The 15,602-nt window shown below is 38.4% G+C and overlaps 1 pseudogene; it reads right to left on the bottom strand.

Moving 5' to 3' along the window:
* Positions 1 to 10,830, bottom strand: part of LOC117417218 (dihydropyrimidine dehydrogenase [NADP(+)]-like) — a 174,871-nt pseudogene extending 164,041 nt beyond the window's left edge.
* Between the last annotated feature and the right edge of the window lie 4,772 nt (positions 10,831 to 15,602).

Genomic DNA, 15,602 nt, shown 5'->3' with positions numbered 1-15,602 from the left:
TTTCTGTGATGAAATTAGACACCAAGAACAATTTGTTGGTACTTTGCTTTTATTAAATGTAACAAATTATGCACACCAAACTGTACTTAAACATAGGATGAGACATTACAACAATACACTTAAAGAAATTAGTACAGTTTATTCATAAAAGGGACTATCCATACTTGCATTAAGATAACGGTACTGGAGGGTATGTTACTAGTGCAATACAAACTGCGTGCACAGACACAGAGGGAGTCAGTTATTGTCCATGTGACATCAGGTATTTCAGAAGGGTCTGACAAATGTGTTTCTGTCCTCCTCTTCTCCAGAACTAACAGACACAGGCTGTGGTAGGTCTGCATTAGCAGCTTACGCAATCCAGGTGCTACTGAATGTATCACTGTGTCGTTCACATAAATTGTGCAAAATGCAGCAGGTCAAAATCACAGTTGGCATGAAATCAGTTTTGGTATCATTCCTTTTTAAAAGACACCGCCATCTCACTTTCAGTCTACCAAAAGCATTCTCCACAATACGATCACTAGATAAACAGTAGTTGTAGTTAAATTGCTCTTTTGTAAGGTGACCGGTATCCACAAAAGGTTTCATTAACCAAGGCATCAGCGGGTAGGCAGGATCTCCAATCAGGTGAATTGGTTTAGTGACATCACCAATCTTGTAAGTACTGTTGGGGGAAAAGTGTCCCGACTGCCAAGTTTGTACAATTTACTGTTGCCAAGAATCCTGGCATCACGCACTTTGCCTGGCCAACCAATATTTACATCCCAAAAACAGTATTGGTGATCAACCATAGACTTCATTACTATGGAATACCATCCTTTGCGATTGAAATAATCACTTGCGTTTTCACTGGGTGCCAGAATAGGAACATGGGTTCTATCTATAGCACCTGCTGTTTAAGGTATTCCATATTTTAGATCAAAACCATCTATTATGGTTTGCAAAGCACTGTCTCTTGGTATTGCAATGGTACAGTATTTTAAAACACTTTCACTATGGCATTGCACACATCTTGGACAGCAAAGAACACCAAAGAATTAGAAACACCAAGTAAATGTCCAATAGAGCAGTAGACGCCACAATGCGATTCCCAATCGGATATCTACAGGGATGCAACAGCGCATTTGTATGTTTTGTCACTTAACAAATGGAGAAATCTTTTGCACTACGTAATAAAACATCTCTCTGATAATTTGGATAAAAAGCAATGAATTTAGTGAAATTATTTAAAGTTGTTTATTTACTTTTTCAATATACTGTATGCTTAACATAGTTGTGATTAGAGAATGGTATTCATCAAAAGTAAAATGCACTGAATAGTGATTAATGTAATGATTTAATAACAACAACAACAGCATGTAGCATCTTACCTATGTGTGTACAGTATTCAACAAAGCAATTTCTGCCATACGTTTTTAAGATAGTTAATCAGTAAGTAATGCTATTAAATATTCATTGACACACATCCCATAACCAGTAAAATAAGATTAATTATCGTTAACCTTTCCAAATTTCTTTCTACAGTCTTCAAGGTCCACTGCTTGCACGGGGGATATTTTCAAATGATGGCGCTCGTTTATGTCGTCACTACAGCAGGGCGTCAGCTTGTTTTTTCACCCTCAAAGTAAGCATGCTCGGAGTTTGCTCCTTTGAGAAGTACCCCCTGCTGTTTCAAGCAAGTGTAAACGCACCGTTCCGGTACAGACTGTCCCAGAATCTTATCGAAAGATTCCGGAACACTAGTGTAAAAAAATGGCTCAGCCCTGCTCCTAATAAAAAGGAGGTCCCACAGCAGGAATCTACATGAGACACCCCTAACTAGACGTAGGTGGGATTTAAGTAATCCTTATTTTTAGTTTCACTAAAACCGCAATCCTGGTTGAACACATGGTGGTCAATGATTTTGCTCACAGTTGTAACATCTGGTACTTTTAACAATTTTAGTATTTTAATATACAGTCACCACCATTCTGAATGGCGCGTTTTTGTTAACGTGATTCGCCCGCAGTAAGCGATGGAAGGTATAAACTCTCACACAATAACCTGACATTCAAAATGTTCCCCCAATCACCAATACAGTAAACAAAACACACACGTGTGTATGCAGTTAAAAATCTTTATTAAGACACACATTACACTAGTAAAAAAATGTATTAAAACTTAAAAACTTAAACTTAAAACTTAAAAAGTAAGTGCAAGAAAGTAATGCAAGTGCAGAAATGTACAGTACAAGTAGGCTACATTACTGCAAATTGTTTCCAGTGAAGAACTCTGGGATATGCATGTGGGCAGACTTTTGTTGCAAGTATGGACGGCAAACTTTTTTTTCTAAAAAAATCCCAATTTGGCTCTATATTCGAATGCTGCTCCATAGCACACCTCAGTGTTAAAAGCGCAGCACGCACATGCGTAGCCATTCAGAAAGAAATCCCCCAGTCAACCAGGTGGTTCTGTTGGCACAGTAAAAGTGGTGAACTCCTCCAAAACAACTTGGGGTTTTCACTGCCAGCCATATTACAGCAAAGCAGGACTGAAATTCTTTCCTTTTCTCTTTCCAGCCATGTTTGCTGTTGCAGTCAGTGCTGCAAACTGTAAACCCGACACTGCATACAGGGATTAAATAGCCAAGGTACAGTACAGGGGTAATCGCTCAACAACGAGGTGCAAACAGCTGATTGATCGAGCTGTCAAGCTTTTACTACAGGAAAGTGCTGCCTTTATTATTGAAATCTATGTGAATGGCAAAGTTTACGACTGTAAGTCGCCCTGGATAAGGGCGTCTGCTAAGAAATAAATAATAATAATAAATAATAATAAAAGCAAACGCAAAGTACATCTTATTTTTTAGGTTCAAGTAGCAGGAAGAACACTTTTGTATTGGCAACTCCGGTTTGGCAGCACAAAGAGGAGCATATCTAATCAAAGGTACTGAACTTTGTCTTAAAAGATGGATTGTAAAGGTTTCTATACATTGGATTAAAAATATATCTACTTATAAAAGTTATTTATTACCTTCACAATGTTTATTCAAACCACTATTCATTTACAATAATATAACAAAATAACATTTCTAGGAGAAGCTGTGTGTTATACAAGAGATGTAAGGCAGGGCTCATCAGCCATGCACTTTCTACACAGGGTATGCATTATATAAAAATAATTACTGTGTTTATTTATTTATATTATTTTTTTCTGAAAGCCTGTCCCAAGAAATTAAATATGTGATTAACTTTTAATGATTTAACTACATTTTTACACTACAAAGGATTTCTGTTAAACCAGTGCCCAGAGACCTTATAATTATTAATTAGACATTTACCGTTACTGTTGAGAAACCCACCATCATTTAGGCAGCTTAATAAGTACAAGAAACCTCTAGAAATGTTTGATTTTTTTTAATTAAAAAATTACATTGGGGGAAAAAAAAATGTTTTACAAGACCCAAGTTTGAACGTAATTAAAAAAAAAAAAAAGTATACTAGATACTTTCAAACATTGTAACAGTTCTGTTAGTTTATTAAAAAAAAGAAAGAAAATTGAAGACTTTAGTAAACAACTGTGCCTGATGCATGATAAGCGTGCAGACATTGAAGCTCCCAATACATTAGAACAAGAATGATTATTAAGAGGAAAGAGAGAAATGAAATCTTGTAATTTATGCTCACAATCAGACATGGGATCTAGCAACTGTAGTGCTATTCTCTTCAAGCTGCTAGGTTTTATAAGCCTCTCCACAGAGTTTCGGCTAATTTCACAATGCCCTGTGAAGCCAAGTACTTGGATTGCATGGAAAAATAACAGAATTTATTGCCAAGGGTATAATTGTAAACCCTTAGATTGCTCATTGTGTATATCTTTTTGTCACAGTAACTTCTGCTCCTGCAGCTGGCATATTACCTACTAGTTATAATACTAGGGGATCTGAATGCAATCTGAAAATGAATTAAATTGGCTTACATGCAACAGACAGGTTATTAAAAATAGGCCAACAGTCAACAACTGAAATTAAGCAATACATTTTAATTAATTTCCTGATTTGTATATATTTTTAAATGGACAATTGAATTTTCTTTCCATTTTTAAATTGAGATTGAGGGCTAAATAATGCAATATTCTCCTTAAGCATTAAGGTAGTACTCCCTGATACAGCATACTGCATCCTTACATTGTTTTGTTATCCCGTTCACGTTTCTGCCCTAGTCTCCCAGGATAATTTATGCAGCAGAGGGAGGGAGGAGTCTCTTTTTACCTACGCGAGTCAGACAGTCTAGTCTTATTATACCAAACCACTGTAAAAAAAAAAAAAGAAAATTCTAGATTTTAAAACCCACGCTTGTCAACACACAGAGCGTATTATGAACAACGGAAACTAGAAATTATAAAAAAGTAATTACAAGAGCACCGCTCCTGCAATATGCTTTTTAAATAAATCACACACATTACCACAAAATCCTGGACCATATGTTTCCTTTACCCAGTCCCTTATTTTACAAAGCATTTCAAACAATGATATCACAAAAATAAGATTTCACTATATTTTGTATTAATTGTTATTAAAATTGATTAAACCAAAAAAAAAAAGCAATGATTTTATAAGAAGGCAGTGTGGTCAAGTGGTTAAAGAAAAGGGCTTGTAACCAGGAGGTCCCCGATTCAAATCCCACCTTAGCCACTGACTTGTTGTGTGACCCTGAGCAAGTCACATAACCTCCTTGTGCGCTCCGTCTTTCGAATGAGACGTAAGTAACTCTGCAGCTGATGCATCGTTCACACACCCTAGTCTCTGTAAGTCGCCTTGGATAAAGGCGTCTGCTAAATAAACGAAGAAGGTTAAAACTTGAAGATATTGTATTTTTAGAAAAAAACATTGGTTATCTTTAAAACTGTACATGCTTTAAAAGTCAAGTCTCAAGACCTTTACACACCGGACACGATGAGACAAACGAAAGTGTCGTACGACAATGCACCATGACAAAATATATATATATATATATATATATATATATATATATATATATATATATATATATATATATATATATATATATATATGCGATGCGATGAGCAACACTGAAGCGATGCAAAGAAAATAGGAATGGTGTCTATTTTTGCGATTTTGTCACGCGGCAGCTAGGGAACTGACCAGTGAGTAACAGCTTCCCTTACACCCCTTCAGTAAACCATGGTGGGAGATAAGATAATTCTTGCAGTATATAAAACAGGAGCTGTACAATAAAGGACACAAACATTATAAAGACACAGCAATGAGGGAGAACATCTGAAAGCCAAATTCCAGGGAACTGGATATTCGTTAACCTTTACTGAAATATTCTGAAAAGCTATTATGTATTCTACATTTTTATTAGCTGTATAACAAACTTTATCGCAGGACAAATCGCATCGTGTCCGGTGTGTGGAGACCTTCACTGTGAGAACGACTGCTGCGTGTCGGGTTGCTAGGAGTGAATGTATTCTGATTATTTATTTATCTATGTATTTTAATTGGTGGTTTCTGGCATTTGGATGCACTGGTCTGGTGGCCCTCACAGCTGTTTAAGGCCTTCCATTAATTTCAGTTGCCCACCACTGCTCTAATGGATCATCAAAGACTGATTTGGGATTGCATTGCTATGGATGCCAAAAACGTGTTTGACGCTAAAACATTTAATACCTTTCCGAATTCCAAAATCTTTGAAAAAAAAACAGAATAGGGCTGTCAGTTAAGCCTCAAAATACCAATTAATTGGGCACACAAAATATAATCTTTCAAATAAATATCGATGATTGTACCCCCTACATACATTTTCGCTCCATTCCTCTCCCCTTGAATTGATGTGATTAGTTTAATATCATTGCTGTTATAAGTAAAAGCGTGTCCACAACAATTGAATGCGAGGGGTTTTACGCCTTGGTAACGTCAGGAGAAAGGAAAAAAAACACATTTGCAACAAGCCTAAAACAAGTTAATAAACATACACAGGAGTGTTACTGAAATATTTATTTATTCCAAACAGATTACAGTACTTTGGAATGTTATCTATATAAACTAGACACGAGTTTATGAAAAACGCCTTTTTTTACTTAGTGACAGCTGCAGCATCACGCATTGCATAATACTGTACCACCTAACCTTCACTATCTGTAAAACATACAATGCGGAAATCGCTGCCTAAAACATAATAATAATAATAATAATAATAATAATAATAATAATAATAATAATAATAATAATAATAATAATAATAAATTGATTTACTTACCACAACATGAAGACCCTATCAACATCACTGTTTTTTAAAAAAAAAAAAACGTTGCTGAATATTATTAAACATTCATTATATAACAGTTCATTTTGAAACTCCAAAGAAGCGTACACTATATACAATCATTTTTCTTCAATGTGCACAATTTATTTACAGGCTGTTTGCCAGGAATACAAGCCTCTTTTTTTTGTTTACTTCGAATATACAAAGGGGCATACTTACAAAGCATTTTCAAAACTGATTCACTGGTAGGATGGGACCAGCAAATAAGATGCTAGTTAACACAAGCAGGAAAAGAAGAGCACACCCACTGCTTGTCTTTGCTAAAAAATACTTGATTTATCAAAAAATCGTAGCAGACCGAATACAGAATGTCAATTTATGTATGTATGATTATTTGAAAATAATTAATTTAGAAGGTATATCTTTAAATAACAGTGTAAATCACCTTCATAAAAAAAATGGGTCCATTGCAGCTATTGTTGCCTTCTAAGAAGAAAATGAGAACAACAGCTGAAATGTCACCAGCTCAATTAAAAAGGTTTTAATAATTGAGAGAATGAATAATAATTGTCAGCATTTCCTGCTGAAATGTAACTTGAATTGTCACACATTGCTTGAACTTAATTGACTGAAACTACTGAACATGTTTAGATGTAGAACCCTGCCATTCTAATGGCAGCTACCTGCCTCTCATTCTTTGAGGTATGACACAGGCCCGGTTTTTGGGATGGAACCGCATAACAGTCTCGCGTTTTGATTGGTCCATGTCTGTCACATGAATATGTCGTCACACGAGTGGAAAAGCGTGCGGGCATTTTTAACATTGTGATCAGATAGAGAGAGTGATCTGCTTTCCACAACCTTACCATTAAAATATAATGTGGTATTACACTGTACTGATATTACAAACTATTAGGAATTACTTTATATAAATTATCATGTTATGCACGAATGTAAGAATTGGCTTTCTGTGGTGGTGTACTTTTTTCTTTCAAGTAGCATATATCTATAATCGTTTTTGCGATATATTGTAATATAAAACAAATTCTGGGCCGCTTTGGTTTTTTGATAACGTCCCAAATTCTGGGCCGCCTTGGTTTTTAGATAACATCCCAAATTCTGGGCTGCTTTGCATTTCCGAATTCAGCCCAGTTTTGGGGAATCAGCTGACAGCCAAGTTTCTAAGTCATGCATGCACAGTTTACCATAAACTGGATCCTGAATTCATTTGAGAGTAACCCTTAGTACATTAATCAGAGTTCATGTATTTTTTACTCTACCCAGTAATCTTTTTTTTTTTTTTTTAATGAAAAAAACAAAAATGTAAATGTTAAAAAACGTATTTCTTATTACATGAAGAAACTACATTGCACTGAAATAGATACATGAAAATTAATTTAAGCAGTCGTTTTCCTTTATTAAGGCTAATATTAAAACACATTTTTGGGAAGGAACATGGTATTCCGAAAAAAGGACATTTTCTTATGTAACGTCCATCAATATATTGTAGTGTTTCAGGTTCTTTTTGGACAGAAATGAGACTGCAACTGTGAGTAGATGAAGGTCGTTTATTTTGACAATAATTAAATAATCACAAAATAAAATCATAAAGTGAGGGAAAGGAGACTGGGAGTCGAAAGTGAAAATAAATGATTGTAGTAATTTTTCTTTTACCCTACCCTTCCCAGTCTTTTCCCCGCCCCTCTTGTGCGCAAAACCTGAACTCCAATTCCCCTCCACACACGTGTACCACCATGCAACCCTGGCACGCACACACCACCATGCAACCCCTGCACGCACACACCACCATGCAACCCCTGCACGCACACACCACCATGCAACCCCTGCACACATACACCCACCGTAGCAAATCTTTGCAAAATATATTGTCGGGTATTCAGCCCCATTCATGTCTATGGGTGTTATAAAACACATTTTCAGGCATATCTCTCGAACCCGAGCACGTAGAACCACCATTCAAAGTGATATAGACTCAGGGGAGCACCCCAAACCCCCTAAAAAGGTGTGGTGGTTCACCCAAAAACTCATGTCATGACGAAAAAATTCACTTTGCCAAGCCGTCCTGGCATTTGAACCATGAAAATGGTGACTCCTTGTGCGGGGCCCCATGGGGCCCCAACGCAAAAAAAGTTCCTAACCCCCACAGAACCCGAGATACACCCTGTCAAAAATGTCCAAAAACTACCCTTTTCGGGGTCATATCTCCATGACCCCGGGGCCTAGAAACCGGGTTGAACTTCCTAGGGTCATGTCTGGGGGCCCTCTTTCACAGGGAGCCACCCATTTTCAAATGCTACATTTTCAACAAATTTTCACATTTTCAGCATGATGGCATGTCAAGGTTGCATTTCCAATAGCTTTTGAGCTCCAGGTTGGCAAAAAAGTCTAAACTGGTGTCCTTTCTAGCTGGGGACACGTCACTTGGAGGGATCGACAAGTCTGGGGACCCCCGGAACCCGAGATACAGCACCCTGAAAAATGTCTATGGGAAATCCCATTATAAAACCCCTTTGGGGCAACGCCCACCATCTGGCGGTGGGGTGGCGTTTGAACCCGTGGCTGATGTCTTTCTTTAGCTAAGACTCTTGTGCACGCAAAGAATGTCCTTCTGAGTTTGTTGGCCCAGGGGTCGTGGAGATACGGGTACGATAAGAGACCACCCCCTTCCCTATGGCAAATCCCATTATAAAAACACCATCGGGGTAAGGCTCAGCTAATGGCGGTCGTGGGTCTTACGAACTCGAAGGAACCCATTTCCTTTAGATAAGATTGTTGTGCATCTAAAAAGAGTACAGAAGCACCAATTTAAGTCCATTCCAAGTGTTTTGTGATCACAGTATCAGCCTGAGTGTATCAGAGCACAGTTTTGCACCAAAAGCGAGGGTAGGCGAAAAAAAAAGCACTATATATTCTTTAAGATATCACTTTGCAGTGCAAATTTGAGGAACGCAACCACTTAGCAACTTGCAAATTGGTACTGTAATTTAAAGGCCTGTAGTGTCAGACTGGTAGTGCCTAACTGATTCAAGTGTTTTTGGAATGATTCTTTCAAAGACTGATTTATAAGAAAAAAGAGAGATTGACAAACAGCATTTTGCTTTATATGCAGAAACGGGCAACTACAAGAGGGTGTCAAACAAGCTGTGAATGTCCCAGGGGGCTACAGAGTACCTCTGAGTATGAATCCAGATGCTCGCAGTACCTGTTCTTAGATGTCCGAAACCACTGTATCGCTGTATAACTGTATACCCTATAAATATCACTTTTTATTGTGTATTTGAGGAACACAACCTACTACAAACTTCATTTGAATTGCTGTGCTATCAGAATATCAGTGTATAACTTTGCTGGGTATTGCAGTGTATGCTGGGTATCAAAAGGCCTTCAAACTTTTACAAAAGGCCGTCAAAGTTGCAAAAAAATAGGTGTGCTCCTAACCCAATACTTGTCTTTTTAATTCTGTGCATCCAAATACTTGTAGTTAAAAGTTTTAAGAATTAAGCTTACTGTTTGTTGTTCTGTCCTAAACCAGCAGTAAATGATCAGGAATAGATAAGGGAAATGCTGACTAATACAATACAATAGGATTTATTTGAAGTTGTTGAAGGGCACTGGTCTCTTAAACCCAGAAGTTCTGATAAACCCCTATGCCTCACTATGTATTGATGGACATTACATAAGAAAATGAGATGACCTTTTTTTTTTTTGGTATACCATGTTCCTAAATGTTTTCTGAGGAGAGTAAAAAATACATTAACTTTGATTCATGTACTCTTAAATGAATTAACTGTCCAGTTTATGGTAAACTGTGCATGCATGACTTAGAAACTCGGCTGTCAGCTAAGCAGAATATCTCAAAAACTGGCCTGAATTCGAAAATGCAGAATTCGGAACGTTATCTGAAAACCAGAGCAGCCCAGAAATTGGGATGTTATCAAAGCGGCCCAGAATTTGGGACGTTATCTAAAAACCAAAGCGGCCCAGAATTTGGGACGTTATCAAAAAACCAAAGCGGCCCAGAATTTGGGACGTTATCTAAAAACCAAAGCGGCCCAGAATTTGGGATGTTATCTGAAAAGTAAAGCGGCCCAGAATTTGCGACATAAATGAAAACAGGGGCAGTCTATATGTAAAACTGTGATTACATTAGAGATAAACTAATGTATCCTGTAACAAAACTGCAATAGCATATATGTTTTATATTAAAATATATCGCAAAAACGATTATAGATATATGCTACTTGAAAGAAAAAAGTACACCACCACAGAAAGCCAATTCTTACATTCGTGCATAACATGATAATTTATATAAAGTAATTCCTCATAGTTTGTAATATCAGTACAGTGTAATACCACATTATATTTTAATGGTAAGGTTGTGGAAAGCAGATCACTCTCTCTATCTGATCACAATGTTAAAAATGCCTGCACGCTTTTCCACTCGTGTGACGACGTATTCATGTGACAGACATGGACCAATCAAAACGCGAGACTGTTATGCGGTTCCATCCCAAAAACCGGGCCTGTGTCATACCTCCATTCTTTGGGTTGCCTCTAAATCTGAATTCCAAACACTTTTTCCACATGCTTTTTGTGTTTTGTAGTTGCCAACTACACATCAACATCAAAACCAATGTAATGGCAGTAGGTTACAGTGTGTTCTTTCAGGACAAAGCACTGAAAGGATACAACATTTTTAAATGTCGTGTTTCCCCCACAAAACTGCCTCAGGCAATAATGATTTCCTTTCTATTCCACTGAATCAAAGTAAGAATGGATCAGGCAGCTATACTTCCATACAGTTCAAGCTCCCGTTTGGAATCAATGAACATTTGCCTTCTTATAAATGAAGTTCATGACCTCTGTAACATCCAAGCTGTTCCACAGAACAATTATGTCAATGCTGCTGAGCCTGATACAACATAAGGATTACTGATACGCTCATTAATGTTTTAAGTACAGAATAAATCTATGGTGTGTGATCAATATATTGTAGGGCTGTAATAGTTATCAAAAGACATAACTCAGTTTACATTGGGAATATCGCAAGTTATCAAGACACAACAGAGAATACAGCAGATATACAAATATATGCACTCTTTAGGGTCTCATCAATAAATGGTGAGCATTTTCTTATAGATTGCATTAAAGGGTTGCTTCTCATCCTTCAAGTGCTCTAAAAATGGGCTGGTGGTTTGATAACAAAGTCATGAGACACATGACATTCTTACTCCCCGTTTGTATTCATTTCAATGGAAAGGCATGAAAAGGCTCCATACAAGCTGTAGAAGAATTGATTTTTGATGTTACAGACAGATTTGTAAAACTGAGACACTGCTTTTTCTTTTACTGTACTGAAGGGCTCAAGCAAGCCCTCTTCCATTCGCATATGCATGACACGTTTCAGTGCTACTCCACTGTGCCATGTTATATACTTCCTAGAGCCACCTTTTAACCCTTTCCTCCTCGCCACCTTGTTAAAATATTCATTTGAAAATAGAAACAATATAATATCTGCATGGCAAAGTTACCTTTATGTATTTAAAAAGTTTGTTCACATTATAGTCTTTGGGGGCAACATGTCTGAGCATGTAAGTGCATGCTTCTGTATGGAGTTACAACAAACAATACTGAGGTTCAGTATACAGCAGCTGGACTTATTAGCCTACGTGTCAGGTGCACACTGTGAAAACATTTTAACAAAACTATCCAGATTATGGCAACTGTCAGTACTTTGATTGTTTTTATAACATATGCTACCTGTCAAAAAGGTTATTAAACTTGTAAGAGTTTGTTATGTTTAATGTATAGTTTGTTTACCCTAGTACATAAATTGGCAGCAATAATTATGAAGTCATATTATTAAAGCATACTGCAAAATAAAACATTTGAAGCATTCCTAAAAATCATTATATTTCTCATAATGGATAGCACCAACTTTCCAAAAATGTGGTGACAAGTAAATACCTTATTTTAGTGACACGCTAGCAGGAAGCTGTAGTAGCTTTTCATCTGTAGTGTTACATTTTCAACAGAAGAAAATAGAAGGATTCTAGAGCTTAAAGAGGAGTTTTAAAAAATTGGTTTTATTACATTGGTTTGCATTCCTTTACCCCACGGGTGTCTTAAGACTACTGGTCTTTGTTCCAACCCTGTTCTAAAATACTGAATTTTTAATTGAATCAATTAAACCTCCATTTAGAATCTGAAGCAGTTAATCATCTCATTTAACCTTTTAAACCTGGAGTAGAATGGCCCTCCAGGTCCATGTTTAGAGACCCCTGCGTCAGTTTATTCACAACTAACTTGAACTAAAAAGGCTTGAGAAAAAAGAGCTATGTTGTAGGTAAGTGAATAAGGAAGCAATAAATGAAAATGTTGATCAAATGTTTTATGGGGTTTTTTTTGCAAGTGTAGTGATAAGAACCAAGACTAAAAGGGTGAAGTACTGTAAGGACTTACTGAGCAGTTCCTGTCAGAGTTTGTCTTAAAGTGTTTCTTAGCCTTTTTTTAGTTGTTGTCATTGATCACAGTAAGGCATGATTCTTTACACGAAGATTCAAAGCCAGAATACTCTGAAACTTTGACTGAAACTTCAGAAATGGAATACAATTAAACAGTGTTTGAGTAGGTTACAGTATGCTTATCATTGAACCTTCATTCTTTGCAATGAAATGCAGGTCTACAGTAGCATGAGCACAAGTTTGATATTTCACAAACTCTTGTCTTCTCAACATCCAGTACACACTGCATGACAAGTTAACACGTGTTGCATTGCGTGCAATCTGGACAGTCAAGATTTTGACACATGTTTGACAAATAAGCATGTTTAGAAACACTAATTGAATAACTTCTTGTAACTTAAAAAACAATGCAAAGTTGAATACAATCCTAGGAAGTGTTTACAGAGCTGTAACCTTAATACAGAATACTGTAGCTCAGCCAGTGTTGTCATGATGAAAAAGCAGGTCACCATAAATCCCAAAAGTAACAACTAAAGCTAAGGTTTACAATTTTAAAAAGGCAAACTTTAAAAAGGCAAACTATAAAGGAATGAAACAGAGACTAACAGAAGTAGATTGGAGTGAAACAGAGAAAACATCGACAGAAAAAGGATGGCTATTTTAAAAAAATATAGTACTAGAGGCTCAAACCAATTGCATCCCAAAAGTAGACAAATCACAATCTAAAACAAAATGGTTTAATTAAAAAAATATTCAGAGACAAAAGGCACTTTACAGAGCTTTTAAAAGGGACCAAGATCAAAATACACAGAAAGAGTACTCGGAACTGCAAATGCAAGTCAAAAAGGAAGTTAGAAAGGCCAGAAGAGAGATAGAAATGAGCATTGCCAAGGGGGGTAAAACCAATTCCAAAACGTTTTTCCAATATTATTATTATTATTATTATTATTATTATTATTATTATTATTATTATTATTAATTTATTTATTTATTTCTTAGCAGACACCCTTATGCAGGGCGACTTACAATTGTTACAAGATATCACATTATTTTTTACATACAATTACCCATTTATACTATTATATGTAAACTTATGGAAACTATAATAAGATCCAAAATGGAAAATTATCTATATGGTAACAGTATCCTGGGAGACAGTCAGCATGGTTTTAGGAAAGGAAGATCGTGTCTAACTAACCTGCTTGATTTTTTTGAGGATGCAACATCTGACAATGGATAATTGCAAAGCATTTGACATGGTGTGACAGACAGCGAATGAATCCTACTCAACAATCTCCCTCCCGACCTGTGAGGGCGCTGTATAACAGGAACAGTGTGCCTCGTACTGGATGGTTCAGCAGTTCATTGCAGGGAGAGTCAGAAGTCGGCCATCCGAAAAGGGGGCAGAGTCACAATAACACAAGTCATCGCTTAATGCGGTAGGCGATGTGTCAGTCATGGATTGGAGGATACGTGATTGCACTCACTACAGGAGGAGGCATGACTAAAGGTATATTGGGGATGTGGCCAAGCAATCTGTGCCTTTGTTATGGTTACGGAAAGACCTGTAAAGGATGTACTGTTGCAAAAAGAAACCATGAGTTTTTGTGTTCCCTTTCAATTCAAACATGACCGCCAAAACAATACTTTTGGGATATGCCTGCTTGTCAGGTATTTACTGACCACTTCGACACCTGCGGCACTTCACAGCTCCCTGCAGCGGTGTCCTCGGTGCTTTCAGTACCCTCGGTGTCCCAGGGCCTCGAAGCCTCGGTGCATCAACGCCCTTGGTCCCAAATCACTCATTGCATCAGCACACTCGATTCCCTCAACGTTTTCGGTACCTCGGTGCTTACAGCCTCGACGCCTCGGTGCTTCTGCAACGCTTCGGCATTTGTCAGCCTCAATGTTTTGCCCTGCAAACACACATTGTGTGTCAAGTGCCTGGGCATACAGCAAGCCTCTGCTCCTTTGGCAGATAGGTTGTTCTGCACTATTTGCACCGGGTCCAAGGAAAAGACCCTGCAGAGTAGTAGAAAAGACCCTGGGAGAACTGTCTTCGGCCTCGGAGTCCCAGCTCTCCTTCCTCCACCTGCCCTTGAGCCCAGAGCAGAGTATTTCTTGCGCGCAGGCTCCGGCCCGTTCAACTCGCAACCGCTCTAGATCTCCTTCAAGGGGTAGGAAGCAAGCGAGAAATGCGGACCAGGCGAGGGATATTGCTGAGTTAAAGGGCCAGATGGCCCAAATACTCGAGCACTTGACCAGGCAGCAGGTTCTCTTCCCTGTGCCTGCCCCAGCTCCACCACCAGCGTCTGACCCGGAGCAGACCCCGGCTCTGCCGGGGGTCGTTCCAGACATTTCAGAGCATTACGTGGTCATGAGCAAGGAGGAATAGGATGTGCTTTCTTTAGCGGCTTCCTGGGATGAGGAGTCCTTCCTACGGGAAGAGACTCAAGGTCCAGACCTGACCCAAGAAATGGTCCCCAGCACTGAGCTTGCCTAGGAGCCTGAGGTTCCAGCACCCTCGAGCTCGGTTCGGGCACTTATGGAGTGAGCCGCTAACTTCCTCCAGGTTCCCTGGAAGGCAGTCTCTGAACAGTGCAGGTCTGTATTCAGACCAGTGCAGGCTGCGACCCCCCAGCCTTTTCCAGTGTTCCCGGACTTTCTGGAGTAGGTCAAATCCTCCTGGCAACACCCAGCCTCAGCACCCAGTGTGTCCAAGAGCGCGGCCGCTCTTGCTTCCGTGGAAGGTGCAGAGGCAGTAGGGCAGCACAGTTCCCTCCGGTGAACTCCACCATAGCGGCCCTAGTGTGAGCCCCCCAGTATACCTGCGCACTGCAAACCACTT

Source organism: Acipenser ruthenus, chromosome 12 (genome assembly GCF_902713425.1).
Source record: "Acipenser ruthenus chromosome 12, fAciRut3.2 maternal haplotype, whole genome shotgun sequence".
Lineage (NCBI taxonomy): Eukaryota > Metazoa > Chordata > Actinopteri > Acipenseriformes > Acipenseridae > Acipenser > Acipenser ruthenus.
The sequence above is the reverse complement of the archived record's forward strand: the minus strand, read 5'-3'. Positions and strand labels throughout refer to the sequence as shown.